At 38.0% G+C, this 8,383-nt stretch overlaps 1 protein-coding gene across 3 annotated transcripts in view; it reads left to right on the forward strand.

Annotated features, from left to right (window-relative positions):
* The window catches only part of MID1 (midline 1), a 200,952-nt gene that overhangs the window by 105,159 nt on the left and 87,410 nt on the right, over nucleotides 1-8,383 (forward strand). The gene's annotated exons all lie outside the window — the stretch shown is intronic.

Consider the following 8,383-nt stretch of genomic DNA (forward strand, 5'->3'; position numbering starts at 1 on the left):
CCCCCCCCCAAAAAAGGAAAAACCATTCTTAGCTAGCAAGCCACACAAAAACAGGCAGCAGGCAAGATTTGACCTGTGGACCAACCATAGTTTGCCAACCTCTGGTTTAGGACATTGAGTATCTTCCTGATTTGAAAGTTTTCACTTGAGCAAAAATAATTAACTACTATTAGTCTGTTTTACAATATTCTCTTCACCATGTAATTCTTAACTGGCAAGTAGATTGCCTCTTTTGTTTTATTTATTTATTTATTTTATTATTTTTTTAAGAGACAGGGCCTCTCTCTGTCCCCCAGGCTGGAGTCCAGTGGTGCAATCATAACTCACTGAAGTAGTGAACTCCCAGGTCAAGCAACCCTCCCTCCTCAGCCTCCTGAGTAACTGGGATTACAGATGTGCACCAGCTGTAGTCTACAAATTTAACCTGTATCCAATCCTTGGCTTAATATTAATTTTTAATTTTTAAAAACGTTTTTGTAGAGATGGAGTCTCACTATGTTGCCCAGGCTGGCCTTGAACTCCTGGCTTCAAGCAATCCTCCCGCCTTGGCATCCCAAAGTGTTGGGATTACAGGCATGAACCACAGTGCCCTGCCTGTTCCCTCTTTTGATATTGCTATTGCAGCCTAGAGTACTGTGTTGAGAAGGATTCAGAAGTTGAACAGGGGCAAATGAGCAGAGAGGGCAGATGGAGAGTTGCCCAAATGGACCATCCACAGCTCTTCTACCTATGTTATAGTCTTACAAAATGCTTCCTTTATGTCCTGCTGATAAAAGTTATAGACTTATTCTTAGAAGCATTTTTCTGCAGGCATAAATTTTCCAACTGAGATCATTGTTTTTAAGTTAGAGAATTTGAAAGGATTCTAGTAGTACAGCTTCATGTGATATCCATTCTCAAAACCAACAAATGTATTTATTGGTTATTTGCTCAACTCTCTTATTATAGGCAGAAATGGGGCTGGGGAGGAGGAGTGAACAAAAAAGGCCATTCACATCTCTCTAATACTTGGAAATAAGTAGTCGTCATTGGATCTGCTAAAATTATAACTAAATGAATAGAACTATACTAAGATATCTATTTATCTCCATTAAAATAAAAGCTCTTCTAGACCATACACAGTATTTAAAAGTTATTCTCTGTATGTTATTGACTACCAGGTTAGAAAAATAAACACTGAACTCCTAATGATGGAATTTATAAATATATGGAACAGATTCTGTGGTGTTAATATAGAAATTTCAAATAAAACCTGACAAGGTAAATACTGTATCACATATCAAAATGGCTTAAATTGTAGTCCATGGAATACTAGACTTAAATTTATATGCAGATTGTATTTTATTAGGTTTTTGAAGTTCCCTGGGCGGCCTGTCTTGCCAGGGCATTTGGAAATGGTAGCTATTATAACCAATGAAAAAAAAAGCATTAAAAAATTAAAACAACCTAAATTACATGTATTTGTGGTCTGTCGAGTCAAACCTGAAGATAGACTCTTGCAGTGTAATTAAAACATCTTTAAAATTTAGTTACGTATAAAGAATTTATGCTTTTATACGGGTGGCATGTGTTAATACGGGTGTGTTTTCATATTAACTATTGTGAGTAAAGTTTCTTAGAAGAAAATATATGGCTTGTGGCACTTGACGTGTCCATATCCTGATCACGCTGGAGTCGTGGTGTTGGGTGCCAAGGCTCCAAACACAGTTGCTGAATGTCACTCTGAATATTGTGGAATGAAACAAGCCAGATCTGTGTTTGCCTTGAAAGGTATCCAGACCTAATATTATACTTTAAAGACATTCTGAAGTATTGACTTCGGAATAAGAGCAAGCATTCTTTAAGTCCTGGGCAAACCCAAAAGGAATTACTGAAATCTCATGTTTCAAGCATACATTTTAATAGTAGTACTCAATGACAAGTCATTAATTCCCTGCAACCTGACTCTTAGGTTCGGGTCTCTGAAGGCTAAAATTAGGGGCATCTGTCTGCTTCCCTTGCTGTTTGATTGGATATCACTGTATGTAGAAGTACAAAGCTCATCTGTTAAGTTGGACTTACTATTCTCTGCTGGTGTCCATATCCATGCCTAAAGGCTCATATCGAGATTGGTGTAAAATCAGCTGTCCCAACATGAATCGTTCAATTATCAGCTCAAATAAGCCTTACTAAAAACTACCTAACATGAAGGAGGTTGACTGTGGCTCTGTGAAGATGCATCCAAAATGTGTGCATTAAAATAAAACGGTAAGATAAATTAATCACCCTTTTGCATAAAGTAGGTAAGGAAGTCTCATTCTTTAAGCAACTCATGTTTTATAACTTTGCCTTCCACAAATTTGACCTATACCCAATCTTTGGCTTAATATTAAAACAAAATCTGCCCACTGGTATCCTTGCCTTTTATAAGGACCATTTTGAATTATTTGTATTTCTTTTCTTTGGTGGTGGTGGTGGGAGGGTAGTATTGAATGCCACCAAGTCGTAACACATTTGCTAAAACCTCACAGAATAAGGGCACTATGAAAAAAATCACTTGGGGAAAAGGTAATGAATTAAGGCTGGGAGCAACTTGACTTTGGGTTTGGATAGAAGTTGAAATTGATGTGTTAGTGATAATTGCTGTATCATTGCTCTATTTTATAAATCCCGGTTTGTAAAATTTGTTTGATAATGTTATATTTGCCTTCACAGAAGTCCTGTGGTCTGGACAGGGTTATATAACATTCCTCAAAAATTCTTCTAAACTCTCAAGGCCCTCTTCTTGGGGTCAGACTCAACTGTACCAATGACAAAAGCCTGAAAGCGTGGAAGACTTCTATTGTTTAGCAAAGCTGAGAGAAGACATTGTCTTAACAATCTATACTAGTTGTTAAATTAACTAATTAGTTGATTTACTACATTGGATTTCAGAAGGGTTGTCCAATGAATATCCAGTTTTCCATACTAATTGGAAATATCATTGAATATTTAAGTGTGTACAGTGGGAAGGGACTAAGCAATGATGGGTATACAGCAAGTACTCAATAGATACTATGGTTTTATTATACTCTTTTTTTACTGGTAGAATTTTCTGCTATGCACATCCATTCCAGGCAAAGGGAAGAGACTGCGCCCAGGCCCAGACCCAGAAACAAGCCTGGATCCCTAAAACAGCTTGTTCACAATGGCAGGAGCCCAGCACAGGAGTGGGGAAAGTAGAGGAAAAGAGGTATGAGTAATACTGACCACTAAAGGAAAGGGACTTACCCATTCAAACTAACAGATGAGAAGGGCTTCATGGGCGAGATGACAACAAATAGTAGCATTAGCATTCGTTGATATTTAGGACATTACACAACACTTAGTCTAAAACAGGGACCCGCAGTCCAGATGGGAATTCTGACAATAATCACATCATGAGAAGGCTGAGCAAATTGGATTCAGTGTTTTGGAAAATGTAATCTTAGGGGAAATATATTCTTGTAGCTGTGTACTACTAAACTGAAAATCTACGGAAGAATTCATTTATGAAATGTGTGGGCATGCTTTTAATTTGCTGGTGGTTTAAATATTTTATTAACTGTATGCGCATGCTTTTAATTTGGTTGTGGTATAAGTGTTACAAATTAAGCTTTTTTAAAAATCAGTCTAAACTCCAAACTTGAAAAACAAGTTTTTTATTTTATTTAACAAGCACCGGTACAACACATCGTGAGCCAGGTGCTCCTCCTAGGGCTTGCACATATCTCCTCCTCTAATCATCTTGACGGCCCCATGAGGAAACTAAGGCACAGAGGTTAAGAACTTGTTGAAGGTCTCAGAGCTAGGATTTCAAACCAGGCAGACTGGCACCAGGTTCTGTGTACTTAACCATTATGCTCCTTAAATTAGAATATCTACGAGTCAAAATGCTGTTTAATTTTCTTCAGATTATTGTGGATTCTGTCAAGCTAAGCTTTCTGGCCATAAGTGAAAGTGCTCTTAGCATCTTGTACAGAAAAAATTCTTTCTGGAGGTTCATGGAGTAGCATCTATTTCAGACTTACACAAAAGGTTTGGAACAAATGTTAGTGTTTAACAGAAGCAGATGTTTATCAGTGGCCCAGACAATGTTATTTTGATTTTTACCTTCTAGACTGGTGGCGTGGCAAACAACAGTTATGGGTCAAATTTCACTCACCACTTGTTTTGGTAAATAAAATTTCATTGAATACAGTCCTGCCCACTCATTTACATATTATCTATGGCTGCGCTCATGCTAAAACAGCAGCAGAATTGAGTCACTGTGTCCAAGAACATATGGCCAATAAAGCCTAAAATATTTACTACATGATGTTTTATAGCAAGTTTGCCACCCCCTGTTCTAGACCAGTGAGGTAGCCACCAGCCAGATGTAGCTCCCAAGTGTTTGAAATGGGGCTGGTTTTGAGTTGAGATGTGTCATAAGTGTAAAACATATCAGATTCCAAAGACTTAGTAAAAAGAAAGAAAAAAAGAATGTAAAATACCTCATCAGTTTTCAAATATTGATTGCAGGTGGAAATGACAATTTTATTAAAATTAACTTTACTTGGTTCTACTTTGTTAATGTGACTACTAGAAAATTTTGAAATGTGACTCACATTTGTGGCTCACATTAGGTTTCTATTGACACTGCTGATCTACAGCCTGGAATTTGGAGGATATGTGACCTCTAGAAAAGCAGAAAGAGGAAAGATGGGGGGAAGAGAGAAAACAACCTCTTGTGTTTTCAAATGTCTTTCTAAAGTAATATAATCTTTTCTGATTGGCTCTTCCTCATAGGAAGGCATACTCAAAAATGGGTTAGGTGGTCTATGGAAATGATCGTAGATGAGTTCTCCCAGAAGCAGACTCTGAGAATTTGAATTGGGAGGTGATCCAGGAAGCACCTGGAGGGAGAGGGGATGCAAACAGGAAAGAGAACGAAGAGGAAAGAGGGTTAATGAGCAGGTTGTTGCTGTGGACCCATGTGCTGCCTCCCAATGGCGCCCTGTGGGAGATTTTGTAGACAGAGGCTCAGAGTGGTTCCACCAAGGAGGTGAAAAAGCTGGGCAGTGTATCCACCAATTGCCAGTAATTGCCACTTGAGGGCTGCTCCTAGGGGCATCAGCTTCTTCTTACTCTCCCCAGCACCTGCCTTGCCTGAAGCCAGGTAAGACCCTGGGGTGAAAAGGCACAGGTACTTGCAGGAAAAAGCCATGAGCAAGCTGGAGAATAGTACCTGCCAGAGGCACAGGGTTGGGCCCTTCTAGTGTCTGGAACTGTGTCAAAACTAAATGTTCCATCTTATAATTCATAATTTCAACAAACATTCATGTAGTTCTCTGATGAGTGTGTTCATTTTCTCATTCGATCTTAACAATTGTATAGATAGGTAGATTTATCATTATCCATACATTATGGATGGGAAAACTGAGCCCAAGACACTTCCGGTCATTTGCCCAAGAGAGTGCAGCTGGGATGGTAGCCCCAGTCTTCTCCCTCTGCATATGTGGTCACTCATGCCTGACTCCTTGAATTTCTACACAACTTGGCTTGATTAAGGAGATGTCAATATATTGATGTTTTCAAGGTGATAACAGGAAACTAAAACCAAGTTTTCTTGTGGTCTGTAGAATTTTTTTAGATATCCATAGGGCAGTGTAGAAACTGGTATCTACTTAATCCCATGACTTTTATATGGAAAAGTATGATCTCTGTTTTGCACAAATCTCAATCAAAATCAAGAGGTTATGGAGCCTGCTGATCACTACCACACAGGATGTTAGTGATAGAGTTAATTTCCAGAAAATCTTCAGAGAAGTCCCTGTAGTGGAACCTTATGGGTGCCTGGCTCATTAAGGACTGGATTTTGTTACCTTCCCATTACCCAGGTTCCCTTCAAAAGTGTTGTCAGCCCCTTTGGTACCACTTGGAAACAAGTCTCTCTCCCAGCTTAATTTCCCTTTATTATGCTTCTAACTGACTCAGTAATTCTTTGCAGACTTCAGTAACACTTGTACTATTTAAATTTGAATAACCCCAAAGGATCTGGATAGGTCAATGTGTTTAAACCACAGGCTTTAGTCTATGTATTAACTGATTAAAAACAGATTTGATGCATGATGAATACTTAATAAAGGGAGGGGGAAGCAAGCAGATGTTTGTAAAATCTCAATGTGTTGGATTGCATTTCTTTGACCCTCTTTTGCTGACTAGCTTTAGAAAAGTCATACTTATGACAATTGAATTGTAAACAGTTAGATGATGTATTTCCCTAGAAATTTCCTGCTGTGAAGGGTCAGCCAAAAAGAAAAGTATCCCCTAGTATTAACATACCAAAAAAGTTGACAAATATACCTTATAATAGTTATGTCTATATCAAGGACATTGAAGAATGGGATGCTTCAAAATCATCCTCTAGTCTCTGACCATAAAGTGATTAGCAGTTGCAATTCATTTAATCCAAACAGTTAAAAAAAAAAACTTTGGCTTTTGTTGTTATTGTTATTAAAAGCAAGTTTTTCTTTGATGCAAGCATAAGATCAAGTTGTACATAGATCACTGTGTCTAGTTCATTCTCTGACTCTTCAGCCTCTTGTATCCCATTCTTTAAGTGAAAAGTTATTTTCTCCTTTAAAATTGTCACATTTGAAATGTTTTGAGTATTTCCAAGACAGAATTGAAGGTTTCTTGTTGGTTTTCCAGTCCAGATGAAACGTGCACAAAGCCTTCCTCTGAATTTTGAACACATGAGAATTACAGAGAAAATATTTTAAAATGTATTTTAATGAATACATAACCAAGCGTAAACATATGTGAAAAGCCTCCAAGGACCGGAAATGAAAGAAAGTGTAAAGTGGTGAGGGAAGACTGACACTGGGCTACTCCCAAGAAGTGGAGATGACATGGGGCAATGGTGACTTCAGTAGACACATCGGGAAGTGAACATCACATGTGGCAAGAGCCTTGTACACCTGGAGGCCAAGACCCCACCCATGCATACACTGGACTCAAAGGGAACCTGACATCTTATCTGGAATTGAAGTCACACACAGAACTCTCATGGAGGGAAGCAGAGGCATTGAGTCAAAGTAGGATCTGTGCCTCTGTTGCACATGAGTGCCTTGTGGGAGCGTCCTCTTTGGGAAAAGAACGTCACGCCCTAACCTCAGAATATGCTTCTCATCTGGCTGGACTATGTCAATCCCCAAATCACAGCACAGGGAGCAAAGTTTACATTGTATGAGCTGTCAGACAAAAATTACGAGACAAAGATAAAATCAGATCCTTGAGAAATATTCAACAAGCACAGGGAAATACAGAATTGCCTTTTCTCGAAAGAGCTTAAGAATAAGTAAGTTTAGTTGTCTTGAGATTATGGAGAAGAGAATTGTGTTTTTGTAATAGGAACAGAAAGAAATTCAATAAGAAAAGGGAGATGTGATAAAGAACCTACTAGAAATGCAAATGCATTCGTTAAAAAATTTTAAAAACAGTCAACACCAGATTAATAAGTTTAACTTGTTTTAAAAATAACCAGAAAGTTCTGCTTTTGACATATGCATTTTAAGCCTTAGATAAAAGTGGTTCTTTTCCTTAATACACTTTTCTCAATAAAAAATTTAGGGAAGTAGAATGAGCTAAAATTTTCATAAATAAGTTTTACAGCATAATGAAATATTGACATCTTTATGAACTTGTTAGTTTTCAAAATCCCTCAAACTCTTTCTAAATCCTGTTTCTCGGATGACATTATAAATTTGAGGTCTGTTTTCTTTTCCATGAAATTTCCTGTTGTTCCATATCTTTGCCATACTTGTGGAACTGTCTATATGCTAAAACACAGTTTCCCTGATCTTTTGCCCTCTCAACCTCTCTGATGTTGGCATGTGACATTGTTCTATTCCCTGCCCATGGAAGATTCTTCTTTCCAAGAAGTTTCCACTGTTGTGCAACAAAAAACCCCTGGACATCCTTTAAGCCTCAGCTGCAAGACTTGGCCCTCTTGGAAACCTTTAACCAGCAGCCATCAACTCTTCCCCTTCTCTTGTTTGTAGCATCTTTCTCCCAGTTTGTATAGCCATCTGTTTCCTTGTGGACAGGGAGTAGATATCAATATTTTTATTTTATTTCCCCACTGCCTCTTTCAGAGTCTGGCATATTATAGAAGCTTAATAAGTACTTGTTGTGTGAACACATAAGTAAATGAATGAATGGTAGGAACACATAAGTAAATGAATGAGTGGTGTAAATCAAGCTTGTCCAACACGCGGCCAGCAAGGCCACCTGCAGCCCAGAAGTGCTTTGAATGCAGCCCAACACAAATTCATAAACTTTCTTAAAACATTATGAGATTGTTTTGTGATTTTTTTTTTTTTTTTTTTTTTTTTTTTTTTTT

The sequence above is a fragment of the Rhinopithecus bieti genome, unplaced genomic scaffold, assembly GCF_001698545.2.
Source record: "Rhinopithecus bieti isolate Rb0 unplaced genomic scaffold, ASM169854v2 scaffold_9, whole genome shotgun sequence".
Lineage (NCBI taxonomy): Eukaryota > Metazoa > Chordata > Mammalia > Primates > Cercopithecidae > Rhinopithecus > Rhinopithecus bieti.